Here is a 17,641-nt window from a genome sequence, read left to right as displayed (position 1 = left end):
GCAACACTGTTGTAAAAACTCGCTCGGTCAGTCTGCTGTTTCCTCTTTCTCTGTTCCTCCGACAATGCTTTCCTAGCTTTCTGCTTCTTTTTTTGCCGGCTCAGCCATGACGATAGTGTGAAAAACTCCATTGCTACCTTGTTCTTATAGCTAGCCGGTTGCTGGATGGGGGCGTGTATGTGTGCAGTGCCTAAAGCAATTTGTTACATCGCAAGACCTGATATCATGCGATACTTCCTGACGCCGGCCAAAAGTTGCAAGGGTGGTTTTTCTGCTCACAGACGCTAGGGGGAAGCAAGACGACCACCATTCAACCCAAAAAAAGTCATATAACCATTCCAATGACTTCGAAGCTGTTCAGTTAAGGTAAATTAAGCTAAAAAAAAAACAGCATAGTTCCCCTTTAATACGAACAAGTTTGCAAGCTAATAAGCAGCCAAGCCGAGTGCTCCTATTACCACTTGAAACCACTGTTGCCTTTACGTTCCACATCTTCTCTAGCTCCTCCCTAAGCCCTTGGTATTTGCTGTCACTTGGGATTGCTACATCTATCACAACTACCTTCTGCTGTTTTTCGACCACCACAATGTCCGGTTGGTTAGCCATCACCATTTTATCAGTCTGGATCTGGAAGTCCCAGAGGATCTGATCTGTCATTTCCTGCCATCTTTGGAGGTGCCTCCCACTTTGACCTTGAGACTTCCAGCTTGGAACAGATGTTCCTGTACACTTTGCCAGCCGCTTGGTTATGGTGTTCAAGGTATGCCGTGGAATTACAATTTACAATGACACATGCACACATGCGCGCACACACACGTGCACGCGCACACACGTGCACGCACACACACACACACACACACACACAAAGGAAAACAACATTTAATCAGCTGTTCATATTAACATTTATTGTTTCTCTTTACCGTGGATGTCAGCACAAATCTGTCCTCCATCCCTCCATCTCCTCACCTCCTCATTGCTTCCAATTTAGTCACTCTCCTCTCTCTCCATAATGTCACATGTCACAAGGCTACTCTCAAGGTGAAGCAGAAATACCAACTGGGATTTAAACATAAGGGAGGTAGTGTGAGAAAGAGTGTGTGTTTTTGTGTGCACAGGCTGTGAAGAGAAATGAGACGAGCAAGCCGGAGGATGAGCACAGTGACAAGGACTGACAGCACAAAGGGAGATACAGTAAATACTTTCTAAAAAACCCTTGCACATAAAATCCCTCGCACATAAATCCCACCACCCGGGATTTCCTGCAGAAGAGCCCAGAGCTAGATCGTCTCAAATTTCGATGCAGCATGAGAGCAACACACACATTCACTGGGGGTTAGCTCATTTTATTGGCATTGTGTATTGACATTTAACATGGAGATTTGTTCCAAAGTAAATTGGAATAAAGTGATAGTGTGAGCTATGAAATGATAGGCAGCACAAATAAGTGGATGTGTGCATTTACCAGGCAGCAAAGGACTAACATAAAAATGGTAATTATTGTACTATGGGAAACATTTTGGAGTTTGACCCATATTAAGAATTAAAAGTTAGGATATAGCTGCCTCTGCTGCTTCCATTATGTCCATTTCTTCTTTTTCTGTCTTGTGAGTCCCAGAAGTTACATTTATGTGCCACTAATTTGCAACTATCAGATATGAATTGAAATAATTAGTGCTGTTTTTATCTCACTAATAAAGGCAGGAATCTCTCTGTGAGTAAGTGAGCAACTCCGTAAACATCCATCAATCAATCAATCTATCTATCTATCTATCTATCTATCTATCTATCTATCTATCTATCTATCTATATTTAAGGACGGATTCTAATAAAGTTAACAAGCCAACTTAGCCGTCTGAGCTAATGTGTCCAATCTACTGTAGCTGAGGATAATTCAACAAAAACATGGATGCTCAGAATCTCAACCAGCGTAAGCCAAGATGGCGTGCACACTTTTATTACCTTCCATAGTGACAACAGTTGTGCATAACGCCAGCTTCACTTCTTCCGTTTCTACCCTTCATAATGCCCAACTAAAATTCAACTAAGCATTTCCCTAAGAGGAAACTCTTACAATGCTAAAGGCATTTTTTGCAGACACTAGACTAACATCCACTTGTAGCAGCTACAACATAATTAATGTTTTTATTGTTATGTTTCAGCACTCACAGCATTTACTTAAGGTCAGGGAACAGTGTGGTATTGGTTATATAATAATAATGACTCGTGTCTGTCTGGAATAAAGGCGGACGTAGTGTAATGATGTTTTAGAGCCACATAACCTCATAGGTGGGAAAGCTAAAGTGGTTTAAATGGTTAAAAATGTGAGACTTGAACACAGGATACCGCTTTTTTCTCTCATTTCATTTTCTACCGACAGTCAATGTTGTTTTCTTTAAACCAGGACAGTAATGTTTCCCTCAACTGTGACAACCCTGAACAAACCTTAACTCAAGCAGTGGTAAATCTCTTTTTATTTAATTTTCAGTCTCTTTTTAACTAAACAACTGTTACATAAGGAAGTACAATCTGTTCTTGACCTTTTGTTATACAAATCATTTTCCTTGCAATGTAATTTGTATTAATAAAAAATAAAAAACTCAACAAGGAAAAACAGAAAACAGAGTAAAGCTCAAGCAACAAACAAGTTGAGTCACTCGACATCAGAAAAACAGCTTCACAGATGGTAGTTTGAATGGCACCAGACTGATGAACTTTTGGACCTTCTGTTTTCAGTTTGTTGCATATAATAACCAGCAGAACTGTACATTTCACTCAGAGCCATAGAAAAACATCAACATTACTGCATATGTTCTTAAGATGTGGTTGTGCACCTCTTTACATGAAGCCTGCTGCAAGAAAATATGTGAGCAGGCTGATGGTCTAGAGCTGATACTATTTGTGTCCTGACTGCTTGATCCTCTCAGTATGGCTGTCAGTGTGAAGCGGTTTGACTGTGGGAGGATGACATATCCATAGGGCCCGTGTGTGTGTGAGTGTATGTGTGTGTGTGTGTGTGTGTGTGTGTGTGTGTGTGTGTGTGTGTGTGTGTGTGTGTGAGTGTGTGAGAGAGAGAGAGAGAGAAAATGATTATTATATTGATGTGTGAGCTTTCATGTGGAGAAATAATGAATACTCCACACACACACACACACACACACACACACACACACACACACACACACACACACACACCAGATCGATCGCCTCACTCTGTCCTGTCATATTGCTCATGTACATTGACAGACAATACAGTCACAGTGTATGAACATCAAAACATTAATTCATCAGTGATTGATCAATTTTACAGCAGCATTTTTTCACAACACTGCATTTTCCCCATGTGAGTCGAAATTTCCGCCTTGTGTGTGTGTGTGTGTGTGTGTGTGTGTGTGTGTGTGTGTGTGTGTGTGTGGTTCTTCATGCACACCAACTTCCATTATATTGAAGAAAAATAAATTGTCCATTTGGAACAATTTACCATATCAAAGCTAATTTTCTATGATGATATGCCACTTTTTTAAGGCCAGATCCTGAGAAAATTAAACTATGATAAGATAAAATTAAGATTTCAGCAACACTTTCACTGGCAATCACATCATAGCCACGCCGTAAAACACCCCCCTGCTTTATCGCCGATTTTAAAATCAACTAGACCATAATTAAAAAAATTAACGTCATTCTGTGTTTGCAGAAGACTTAAAACTGTGAGTGTGTATGTGTGTGTTGCTGTGTGTTGTGTGTGTGTGTGTGTGTGTGTGTGTGTGTGTGTGTGTGTGTGTGTGTGTGTGTGTGTGTGTGTGTGTGTGTGTGTGTGTGTGAGTGTCACTGATCTGTGCAGCTTGACTGTGTGTGTGACTGCTTTAATTGACATATTGCTCTGTGGAAAACTGACATGTCAGACTGAGCCTCTTTAAAGAAAAGTATACCATAAAATACTTGTTGAGCTTTAAAGTCACAGTAAAACAGCAGTTAAAGCGTCTTTTATCTTCAGTACAGTTATGCAAGAGATTTAAATCCAATCCTTCAGAATAAGAGTGCAACTGTGGGCTGGTCTTGTCTTCCCAAAGGCCCAACATTTCAATATCAGATATGTTTAAAGGACAAGGCTGAGTGAGGATAAAGATATTCTATACTTTTGTTACTTTTAAAAAATCCCATCAAAAGACCAAAACCATCAATGTGTTAATCCAAATGTATGCCTGACGCAACGGGTTAACAAGAGTAGGTAACACGGTTGTGATCAGACCATATCCTGCTTTAAATTATAGATAACTGGCTGCTTTGCTTTGACTACGATGTACTTATATAACTGGAGTTTGATCCACGTAACTTTTATAGTATTTTGCATAATCTCATTACTGAATTGGAGACTACACCTGTGCAATACTAAATACAAACTTTATGTTCATTCATTCACTGACTGTCGTGCAAAGTGATAGTGGTGAGTGGAGGGTTTGCAGATGAAATGGATTTGATCGACTTTGTGCGTAGGCTTGGTAGCTACACCTTAAGGTGCTGACACACCAAAAAGACGGCCGACCGTCGGCAGAAAAGGCAGTCGGACTGATCAGTCGAGTCCCCGAGGTCCAAAAAGTGCCTCAGAACACACCGAAGAGACGCCGACTTGAGCATACGCTCTGCACGTGCGCGAAACGTAATACGTCTCCATAGCAGCAGGCGGCGCTGCTCTGTATTGTTTCCATTAACAGTCCGATTGTTTCCCAGAAAATGAAAACCGGCAGCTGATTGGACAAACGTGTCACGTGGTTCTTTTTTCTCCGGAAATTCACAGCTAGACTGTCATGGCGGCTTGTTCAGAATACGATCTCATATTGTACTAAAATAGTGTGTCTGAAAACATTTTAACCGAGAAATAGGCCATGCAGTTGCTGAATCTGTCTTCATTTCAGATTGACAAAGGTCCGTTTAAAAGATTTTTGTCAGATTTTGAGCGGCTCATCCGCTCACCATTTCCGGGCGAGTCCCGACTGCCCTGTCTCCCGACTGAACATGTCGGGTCGGCCCAAATGAAGGCCGACGGCTCCTCCGACGGACGACGGCACGGGATACACCGAACAGACTCGAGTCACCGACCTCGCCAGACGGTCCGACGGCCGATTATCAGCTTATTGTGTCTCCTCTATTACAGTAACTCCTCCGTCTCACAATTATTTTGAAGTTCACAAGCCTGTTTATGGCTCTCAGCCTCAAGCCCATTTGTTCCTACAGAAATTTTTTTATTTTTTCAGCCTTTTCATTTTTAAAACAGTTTTACGAATATACACGGTACTTTCACTTTTACTGCACTGTAGCTTTTAGCAGATGTTAAATAGGAGTAAAAGTTTAATTTATGAGAGACTGTTTTTATCAGAAGGTTGTATAGACTCAAAATAAAGTGCCAATGTTCATTACAATGAAGGAACATGCCACCCAGTGCAATGTGGCTCATTGATGTGTTTTCAGTAGCCTAGTTATTGGACATAAATAGAGCTCAATGGCACAGAGGATAACGATATATCAGGCTTTGACTACACAGACAAACCTTGTTAGTCAGGTCAATTCATTGTTGTTTTGGTCTTTGTTTATTGACAATATAAAACAAATATGGAATATCACCAGATTAATCCTAATGCAAGTAGAAGTGGAAGAAAGGTGGAATTGGGATCACTAAATTAAGTAAATTCAAGACTTTACCACTGAGCCTTTTTCAAACAGATTAAAAATGTCATAGATAACATTGTTGTTACATATAAGAAAACGTTAGGATGTTAGGACTCGGATTTCACTGAAAATTACTGAGAATGAGAGAACAACAACAAACCATACTGATCAAATTTGTTCTGCAAAAAATAAACTGAAGTGAGTCACACACTGAAACATCAGGCAGCCAAATGCCTCACAGCGTGATTTCATTCAAACACCTGCATGTCAATATTCAGAGAGAGAGAGATAGAGAGAGAGAGAGAGAGAGGGAAAGAGTTTTTTTCTCTTTCCCTCTCTCTCTCTAAACTGCAGTTGGCCTGCGGCACGTGTCAAACTGCTGTTAATAATGGCTGTTTAATACTTAAAGTATGTGTAACATTCTTCCAACTGAAACTGTTCATGTTGAATTTGACTTATGTTTAGCATTTACATACATGGACTGGGAGTGAAAGGTGGTTTTAATATCCAAAATAAATCTTAGAGCTGAAACAAGCAACAGAAAATTAATCTATAACTATGGAAGTCATTTTTAAGGCAAAAATGACAACCATTGCTTAGTTCTTGCTTCTCAAATGTGAGGTTTTGCTGCTTGTCCTAGTCTTTTGTGATATTAAATACAAAACAAGCCATTTAAAGACATCTTGGACTTTAGGGTATTATATTATTTTTCACCATTTTCTGTCAAAAGTGAATGTTTTCTGATTGTCTTGTTCTTCTGTACAGGCAAACTAAATATCTAAATATCAAAACAAGACATATTAAAATGTCACCACCTGCTCTGTGCACTTGTGATGAACATTTTTCACAATTTGCTGACTGTGACGATCCCTGCTGTGTCAGGCTGTTCACCTGTCTCTGTCTCTGCAGGAGCTCGTCAGAGTAACCTGGAACACCTGAGTGTGCCCAGGCTATTTAAGCCTGGCTGCAGGGCAGCTCTGGGCTCTGCTTGTGGCTGGTTCTGTTCTCCCTAGTTTCGTTGGGTTCCTTTTTGCCTTGTTTATGTAGTTTAGTTTATCTTTATGCTTTGCTTGCACTGTTCACTCATGCACACACATAATCCCTCATGCACACTTACACCAATGACAATACTGACAACCACACTCTACACCTTAATAATCCTTTTATTTGGTCTAATTGGGTTAGATTTGAGTTAATAAAGTACATTTTTGGTTAAACTTTGTCATGATGTGTCTGCTCTTTGTCACATGCTTTGAGCCGGTTTGTGACACTAAACAATTGGTTGATTAATCAAGAAAACAGTCTGTAGATTAATCGATAATGAAAATAATTGTTTGATTAAAAATGAGTAAGCCATGACCACCAAGCACACATAACACGATGAACGAAAGATGTAAAAAAGAAATAGAAAAACACATGCACCTGCATGCAAAAAAAAGCTTCCACACACTGAAACCTGCGGACCTCAGCTCTCTACCTGATTATATTGACTGATGGATCGATTTACTGACTGACTCATTGTGTGATTGATGATGAGCCTCACTATTCACAGAGAAGCTCTGCATCCAACCACAATATCACTACTGAGAGCTGTGTGTGTGTGTGTGTGTGTGTGTGTGTGTGTGTGTGTGTGTGTGTGTGTGTGTGTGTGTGTAGGGACAGACTTGGACCAAAAATCGGCCCTGGCATTTTGGCCCAGACTGGCCCACCACATAAGATCACAAATACCACCCGTCCTTGCGCTTCCCTGAATATGTATACCAACTCATCAACAGTTTGTCCACCACTTGTTTTTGGCTCAGTTTTATCAAGGGGCAAAGTGTTTAAAGGGAAGTTCTGCTTACCGCAGGTTCTACCCTCACACCCTCATTTCTGTCCCTCTACTCCTGAGTCTCCTCCTCACTGTGCATGCCACTGCTGCCGACACCGACACCGACACCACCACCACTATCATCAGCCACGGGAGCTGAAGAAGGTCCTGCTACTGCCAAAAACATGTCTGTCAATTTGACACATTTGGCAGTGTCTGCTTGAAGGGCCTGTTTCTTTTTCTCACGCAGCTTCTCCTATCTTTGGACCTTGTTGTTCCTGTCTGTATCCCCAACAGTAGCCGTAAAAAAGTTTTTCATCTTTGGCAGCGTTGCCAAATACTTATCGCCGTCTTGAGTAACTACGTTTCATTTTCGCGTTTAGACTCGTCTTGCTTCGTCTCTGTTTGTGTACTTCCCAGTTCTCCTGTCACTGTGTGTTTATCTTTTGCGCCACGCACCGTTACGGACTAGTCCATTTCATTATGAAAGTAGGGGGTGTATGGAAAAACCTAGCCTATGTGATATTTTTGACTAAAGTGTTTTGGGCCAGCCCAGTGTCAATTAAAAAAACAATGGGCCACCGATCTAGGCCTACCATTTTTATGGGCCGGTTCATGGGCCGGACAAAAAAAAAGAAAAACGGGGGCTTCAGCCTCAAATGTTTTTTTCTGAAATCTTTCAGGTTTTTAAAATACCTTCAACTGTTCTATGCTACTACTACTACTACTACTACCACACTACTACTATGCTACACCTTAAATAAATCTCATATAATTGAGAAAATGTTCTTCTGTTTGCCTAAAATTTAATTCATAGTATTGAAGACCAAATTTACTTTGCATTCTTGGGAATCCTTTATTTGCAATTAGATCACCCCAGATTGTTAAGGGATGGATTCAAATGTAGCAGATTTGTCAGCTAAACATTTATTGTGTGAACTCTACTCCAGCATAGTATAACAAAAACAAGTCCCATACGGACCATAAAGGTCGTTTATTCTTACCCTCTAATACGACCCATAGGAGCGTTTCATAAATTACAGCTAACAGGAGTCCTAATATCTAAACCAGAGAACATAACGGTTCATGATTTTAAAGTCTTTAACGTTGTGAAACGGTCGCAGTTTGGTAATGTTACGGCACAAAAATGTGGTGATGTTTAGAAAAAGATCGTGGACTGGCTTAAAATCATCTGTTACATTACTTAAAGGTTCCCTGCCACAGGTATTTCATTACTTTGTGGTAATGTCTGAAGTTCTACCATGGACTCTGTAAAAAAGGTTATGGAAAAAATGCCTTGGTTACCTTGTTTCAAGCCATTCTAGCTGGTATAGAAAGCCTGCAGGAAGACTCGATTTGTGCCAGTTCCCATTAATATTCAACGAGCTAAGCTGCTTGACTCTGATTGGCTAACAGCTAGCCAATGAGAGCCTGGCTATCAGCATCCTTTACCCAGCGCAACTGGGCGAGCTCATGAATAGTAATGAGCTCAGGCAACACCATGTCAGACTGACCAGCTTTTGTAATTGGCCTGATTTCTCCGCTTATTTCTTTTCAGTGGCTAGAGCTGACAGAGGAGGTAACAGTTCATTTTCACATTCACAACATAACACAAACACATATGGACCTAACATATTTAAAAAAATACAAGTAAAAACGGTTTTGTGTGGCAGGGCACCTTTAACTTCCGGTTACGCATATGATGCAGAAATTTATGTAATTCTGTTTGTTCTGTAAAGTTAAAAAAAAACTGTCTGTTTACTTTTATTTTCAAATGGGAATCAAATGCCGGTTTCCTGGGTGAAAGTCCTGTGTTTGTTTTACCCATCCACCACCTCAACCTGGCTCCTTATGCAAAATTTGGTGCTCTTATACTTTGTCACCTTACTTCCTGCTTTGCTCCTGTAATCATTACGGGAGGTCACTAGGGCACCCCCACTATAAACGTAAACATGAGTCGTGATTGCAGCTTGAACATACGACTGGGAGTGTTTTTCGGGGGAGGACAGTCTTAACAAAAATGGGTTTGAAGATTGGTAATGGTGTTCACGCCAAATTCCTATAACTTAAAAATAGTAACATCAGACAATTCTTGCCTCAGTCATCCTCAACATTAGTTGTGTTCTCGTTTCAGAATGATGAAGACAGTTGTTGAACTATAAAATACAAAATAGAATGTAGGCAGGATGATTGTTTTTGGCAACTATCCTGTTTTTCCTAAATGATGTACAGATTTTAGGCATTCTATTATCAATTGGCTTGAAAACGTAAAGCATATAGCTGCCGTAAATAGGAAGAAAATCTCCCAGAGTGACCAGACCCCCCCCTAGGTTTCGGCTGAGCCCCGAATGTTTACAACGTCTGACTCCACCCCTGATTTGAAGTCACGCGTAAATCACTTAGAGCCACACGAGGTCTACCTTAATCACACACACTAAAAAATGTCACGGAGAAACCACACATGCTAAAAACTGACGGAGTGAGAGGGAGGAGAAGTCGCGGTGAAAAAAGAAGACGTGAAGCCAAGTGACACTTGCTGGAAGCCGTCAATGCGTCTCTCCTCCACAGCTTCCAGCAGCAGGGATGCAATTACATAACTTCCCTCCGAAACTCAGCTCTCGGCAAAAGTGGGAGCAAATGAGCCGCTCAGGGTCGTGGAGGAATTTAAAAAAGAAGATATAGGCTAAATATCAATTTCGCCAACAACTAGCTTGTTGAACTGATGCATTTAACTTAAGACGCGTTTTTGCTTTTGCCACATGTAAAACAAACAATCATCATTTCAACCTGTCGTCTTGTCGTACCCCGGATAATATTAAAAAAGATCATATTTGTCTCTTACCTGCATGTTTTCCTGTGTTGTAACTGGTGTTTTCTCCCCGAAGGTGTGTGTCCTCTCTGCGCGGACCCTCAACCTCCGACTGCCGCTCTACTGGATGCGAAGGAATGCGCGCACACACACACACACACACACACACACACACACACACACACACACACACACACACACAAATTCACAAAGAGAGGGTGGGGGTGGAGTGAGGGGTGCAGCTAAAGAGGAGACAAGCGGACCTTCATCTTTTCCAGCCTAATGATGTAAGGGCAAACCTATAGTCATAGGCTGGCGGAGGATTTAATCTGCTAATGTATCAAACTAAAACATAGGAGGTGAACGCCTGGATTAATGTCCGGTAACACTTATAATAAGGATAGCCTACAAATCATAGGCTACTTAAGTAATGCTTAACTAATGCATGACTGATGAATTAATGCAGGAGATAGGCTGTGTTACCATCAGTGGTGGAATGTAACAAAAAAAGTACAAATTTGAGGTAGGCTACTTGTACTTTACTTGAGGCTTTTCTTTTCATGCCACTTTCTACTTCTACTCCACTACATTTCAGATAGAAATATTGTACTTTTTACTCCATTACATTGATCTGACAGCTTTAGTTACTAGTTACTTTACAAATTAAGATTTCTGCACACAAAACACATAGTAGTTTATAAAATATGCTGGTTTATTATAAATTAAACTACCCAACAATATAACAGCCTACAATTACAGCTGAAATGATTAGCAGATTAAACACAGAACTGATTAGATCGTTTCCAGTTTCTAAATTGTGAGTACTTTTACTTTTAATACTTTAGGTACATTTTCCTAATGATACCCAAAATGTGTTCTTATTAATGGTTTATAACTTCTCTATAGAGCAAAAGTAAACAATAAATAAATAAACAAATGCATTAGTTACACGTTCTAAACCCTTTAAAGTGCTTAATTAGATTTAGCTGCAATAAACACTACCTTTATTAAGCTTCCAATGTTTGATTTGTCAGAGAGGTTCATGTTCAACAATATTTAATTTTTACACTATAATTTGTGAGGTTATTTTTGGAGCATATTGTAATGTAATTTATGGTACTGATTTACAACAGTGCATGAAGGCAGCATCTCAAAAAAAGAGACACATTCTTCACTGTTTACTGACCTTTTTCATTAATCTCTTCCATGATCACTGCGGTCAATTTCAGCATGTCAAGGAAAGAGAGGGAGGTCCTGTGTGTGTATGTGTGTGTGTGTTGCATTAGAGTACAGTGTGTGATTGTCATTAGAGTGATTGGTACAGAAATGCAATTAAAGCCCTGCTGGAAAATCAGTGTGAGCGCGGTGAGGAACTGAATCATTTTAGGCGACCTTGGCTCTCTGTGAAGCTGCACGGAGCAGAGCCAAAGAGAACCAGAGAGAGAGAGAGAGAGAGAGAGAGAGAGAGAGAGAGAGAGAGAGAGAGACAGAGACAGACAGACAGACAGACAGAGAGAGAAAGAGAGAGAGAGAGAGAGGCAAAGATACTGTAGCAAGATGCTGAACACCATTCAAGCCAGGTCAAGCATCCTCACACATCACATTGATTGCATAATGAACAGCCTAGAGGATAAATGGGGAAAGGCCATCTGTCTAATAAAACTGCTTCCTATTAGCCACCAAAGCTTGAGACACGTTTCTAGAGGTAATTCTGAGCAAATATACATTCACATGGAGTTTCATTTTAAAGCTAGCCTACAGTATGTCCACTAGTGGAAAGATAATTTAACCTACTGTTATAGGAAATTATGCCAAAAGTAGTTGTGGTAAACAAAAAAGTGGGAAATGATCACCTGGGGCTGCTGACACACTGCATGTACAAAATAACTGCAGATTCATGCTTTTCATCCTCACATCAGTTCAGTTGTACATCCCTTATTAGGAATTATATATAATACCATATAATATAAATATATTCTATTGTTTAATGACCCCAAAAAAACAGTACAAAACATTACAACACAAAAACACTGTTACACTAAATTAAACATAAAATCATACAATGCTGAAAACATACAAAAATAACAAACGGGGGCAGCAGTCTATTATAAGGACTCATCAATTCAACACAAATCCATTAATTAAGCATATGAACAATACACATTTAGGGGGACCCATGATGACCAAAGACTAGTTGACACACACAGTAGACCTAGGGTTTTGGGGTCATGGGCCCTAATGCAGTTATTAAGTCCCAGAGTCCATCAAAACCATTATCAGTCTTGACGACAAAAAGTCTTCAGTAAATAAAAGTATAGAAGTATACTGAATGCAGGACTTTCACATTTCAAGGATTATTATTACAACGTGGTATTGATACTTTTACTTAAAGTGCTCATATTGTGCTCATATTGTGCTCATGTTCAGGTTCATAATTGTATTTAGAGGTTGTACCAGAATAGGGTTATGTGGTTTAATTTTTTTTATTGGTTTATTTGATAGGGACCATGCATATTTATGAACATTGTTGTATAAAAAACACCATGTAAATATGCCAGAATTAGTAAAAATAACTACTTTCATCTGCAGTCCCTAGGCAGGTGACATAAGACTAACATAGATACAGCCAGCAGTCATATAGCACTCATTCACTATAAATTAAAAGGTACACATAATGGTGACATATACATTAACAAAACAAACAAAACAAAACAACATGATGACAAAGACATTATTCATCCACCTCTATACTGCATTCAATTTAACTGTGAAAGTGTACGGATGATGAAATGTGTGACAGTTAAAAGTGAGCGCATCTCTGGTTTCCTAGGAGCCACTGTTTTAATTGAGTTTTAAAGGTGTTGAATGTAGGACACTCTCTTATTTGGAGGGGCAAGCTATTCCAGAGTTTACCTCCTATTATTGACAATATGTTTTGTCCAGAAGTGGTTCGTCTGGTATCACACAGTCCCCTTTTACAGAGGCCCGTGTACCACCTCCGCTTTCAAGTCTTTGGAAAAAGCCATGCAGCGGAGGGGGGGCAAGATTATGTAACACTTTATATACCAAACAAGCATACTTGAAATGTTTGAAATTGTCAAAGCTTAAAAATGTATGTCTCTCTAAGATATCGCAATGGTGAAATGACAATGCCTTTTTATCAAAAGTTTTTATGGCTTTCTTAAATAGAGACTCAATGCTTTTAAGAGTAGTTATGCTAGTTAATGACCAGTTTGTAAAACAATACTCAATATGTGAAAAGATCATAGTATATAAGAACAACTTGGCAGCTTTGGTGTCAAGAAATGGCCTAACTTGTTTAAAAGTCTGCAAATTAAATGTAACTTTATTTGCCACCTTTTTTACATGACTTTTGAATGTTAGGGTGGAGGCATATATGACTCCTAGATACTAGAATCCATTATCAATATCAAGCTCCTGTCCTCTAAGGAACACATTAGAATGTGACACCTTTATGTTTTGTTTGGTAAACGCCATACAAAATGCTGTTTAGGTAGAGACATGACTTAGTGAGCCAGTCATCAATGTGAGCCATTGCAGATGTAAGTGTGGGTGCTATCTCTTGGTAGTTCTTAGCATGTGTAAAGATTACAGCATAATCTGCATACATCAACATTTTTACATGCCTCTGGCAGTGTTTTCAAAAAACACCATATGTTTGTTGTACTGCACATTGCTGCAGCTCCTCTTTTCACCCTGTGTGTTGAGCTCTCTGTTTTAGCTGCAGAGTGAGGCATCTCACTTCTGTTCCATCTTTGTTGGGAGTTGCACATGCCCAGTAACTAGGTATGCACTGCTAGCTAGTCAGTTGCAGAGTATGAGGGCGTGCCACGCTAGCACATTGGCGAGCATTATAACGTGTGTCACAAAGTGACAAGCGTATGTCAAGGAAGTAAAGGCTGCACTACAATAGAGCTGTTTGGAGCAGTTTGTGAACAGTGTTTTCTCTGGAAGATGGTAAGTCCCTTTGGGGTGGACTTTGGGCTTTTTCACTTTGTAAGGCTATAATGTGCACAAAAAGATATATAATACAATAAAGGAAAGGGAAAAATCAAAAGCATAATGTGAGCACTTTAAGTAAATGATCTGAATACTTTCTCATTGTCCGCAGCTTTGAAATTCAAAACTTCCACTAGATTATGATACATTTTAACGATTGATATTTGTGGACATCCTTGTAGTACGATTTCCACGTTTGGATAATACAGTAACTTTTTATAATACTATTGATTACAGGTTGTATCACACGGTTAAACCAAATATAAATACTTTAAATAAACATACCATTATAAGAGACAACCAGAGCTTTGAGTACAACATTTTGAGGCGATGCGAGAGAGAGTCAGTTCTCTTAGGAAAGGTTAAACGTTCTGTAGAAGATTTTAACTCTCTTTCTATAAATTCTTATCTCTAGAGTGACTTTTAACAAAGTGGATTTCTTTGTAATCTCAAATCTGCCAGCATCCTAGTCCTTATCTCACACGTTATCTCCATCTCCCCTCTCTCTTCTTGTTTTCCACGTTATCCCTGACTCGCCTGCTTTGCGTAACACACACACACACACGTACACACACACGTACACAAACACACACACACACACACACACACACACACACACACACACACACACACACACACACACACACACAGAGCGAGGAAGGATAACAGTTATCAGAAATCAAAGCAAGGGTCAGCTCCATCTGAACTCACACAGAATAAACATGATGGAAACAGCTCTGGTTGAAGATCGGCAGCAGCTCTCCGAACCCGGTGGGATATCAGATGCTTGACTCGAGCCACTGGTTCCCCCCAAGGACATCCTTAGTCTGTGCAGAAGAGTAGCGATAAGATTAGGCAAACAGGATAGAAAACTAAAAGAGGAGGAACAGATGTTGAGGCTACACTTTGTTGTTCTCACAGAGCTATAATAAAACTACCATTTAAAATGTGTGCGAGAGAGAGCACATGTACAGTGTGTTTCTAAGAAAGCTTGTGAAGACATTCAACTAACCTCTCATTTTGTTATTCAATATTTGACATGAGTTACTGAAGGATCAATTTCAGTGGTTCAGTGGTCACCATGAAAGAAGGAAGAGGTGGGGATCATCAAAGCACTGTACAAATCCTGTCTGCTGCAGGCTGAGAGAGAGAGAGAGAGAGAGAGAGGAGATTCCCCAAGAAAGAGCCTCATAGCTGGGACATTTGGTAATTTGCTTTCACCTTTGAAAAAAATACACACACACGCATGCACGTACGCGCACGCACGCACGCACGCACGCACGCACACACACACACACACACACACACACACACACACACACACACAGCAGCTTGTGCGCCCCTTAGAAGGATTTCATGTTTCTATGGAGAAGAATGTCTATTTTTAGGAGCGATATAAATAGATCTTTCTGTAGCTCCAACGCTTGCATTCATGGCTGAATGTACCCAGCAGCCTTTACTGTATATTGTTTTCTTATCTGCATGTGCCTCTATGGACTTGTTTCTCAAAACCACACATTCAAAGATTTATCTGCTATCCTCCTGAGTGTGTGAATGAATGTCAGAAACATGTGGACGATGAGCAGCAATTTGTCTCAGTGACATTATTGCTGAGGTCTATGGTCTCCAAGCACACTGACACTCACAGAGGGAAACGCAAAACTGCCTGAGTGTCATTGGTAATTGGTTGTCATATTCATCAATAGACTTTCTACTGTCCTCTTTGGACCAATAAAAGCATCAAGATAACAACCATCTCTCCACAGAGGGGAATACTGTGTCATGGAGCTGGATAACGTCCTCTCCTGAGCACGAGACAAACCATAATCAAGCTGTTGTTGATGTTTTATATTAGGATACAAACAGCAACACTGGCTTTAGGAAGTGGACACAAAGGAGAAGAGGGACACCAGCGACTTAGTGGGTGGGGGGGAAACAGGGAGCAACTTCGTAGCCGTGGAAACAGTTGCTAAGTAGCAAACCGAGCCATCCCTGGACGGAGATGGACAGAGATGTGATTGTGACGGGAGGCAAAGTGAAGAAAAAGGAGGAATTATTTTTAAAAGATGTTTAGAATTTCACATGCTGGTTATGAACAAGACCGTGTAAATGAGTAAAAATCAACGAGTTGGTTGTTTTTGAATATAATTTAATCCTGAAAGGTATCTCACAAGAGTAATACCCTGCAACATCACTGTCCAGTGTAAACCATGAATCTCCAACAGAGCTGCAACTAACAATCACTTCATTATCCATTAATCTTTGCATTATTTTATCAATAACTCCTTTAGTCTATAAACAAATGTATTAACCATTACAATGTCTTAAAGCCTCAAACTCAAAATACTTGGTTTATTATTGAAAAGGATGAAGAAAAACAGCAAATCGTGACATTTGAGAAACTGGAATTAGGGAATTACTTTAACAGTTATTTTTCTGATGATCGACTAGGAAATTAATCGTTTTAGCTCGATTTAAAATTTTCCACTGAAGGTAAAGGTGTAAGGTGCACCTTTATGGTTTGAGAACATTATAAAACTTCTTTTGCTAAATAAACCATTTAACTACCTCTGTTGTTTATCTGGAAAACACAGAGTATTTTATGACAGTTTTCTTAACAACATAACAATGAACATATGCAATGAATTGTGATATCTGTGCAAATCAAAAAAAGAAAATTAAGAATCAATTGTACAGTATTTTTTTTCATCAAAACATTATGACTATCTGGTTACAATTTAATTGACGGTATCTACATAAGAGTGACATGACACTGTCATGAACGTGTCATAAACATTATAAACAAGTCCCAAACGTTTATGACGTAACGCTTCTTTTAGTAAGTGTCATTCGTTTTTTTTCATGACAAGTTAGGGTTAGGGTTAGTTAGAGTTAGGGTTCATGACAGTGTCATGTCACTCTTATGTAGATACCTTCAACTAAAGTGTAACCAGATATTCATAATAGTACATCATAAGCTGCGGTTTGTCTTTATGTTTTCATATACTTTACTACTTTACTTTACTTTACAATAAAGTCATGTGCAAGTACAACTTTCAATTGTCACTGAGAACATCTCAAGATCGACTCCCATATTGATTATTAGTCCCACCTGTAGCAATTACACTCAGGTGTGACTCCCAAGCTACAACACGCGCCACCATCTCTGCTCTTCCCTTCCCCCCTGTCAGCATCGCCTCGTCCATCTCCCTCGCTGCTGTGAAATCAGACTGAGAGAAAACAGGGACAAAGAGGACATGCCATTAATATGCTAATCCCTGCGGGAATGACTTCAACAAGCGCAGCATAGTCAGATAAACGTGTGTGTCAACTAGTGAGGC

Source organism: Sander vitreus, chromosome 5 (assembly GCF_031162955.1).
Source record: "Sander vitreus isolate 19-12246 chromosome 5, sanVit1, whole genome shotgun sequence".
Classification (NCBI taxonomy): Eukaryota; Metazoa; Chordata; class Actinopteri; order Perciformes; family Percidae; genus Sander; species Sander vitreus.
Note: the sequence above shows the minus strand (reverse complement) of the source record.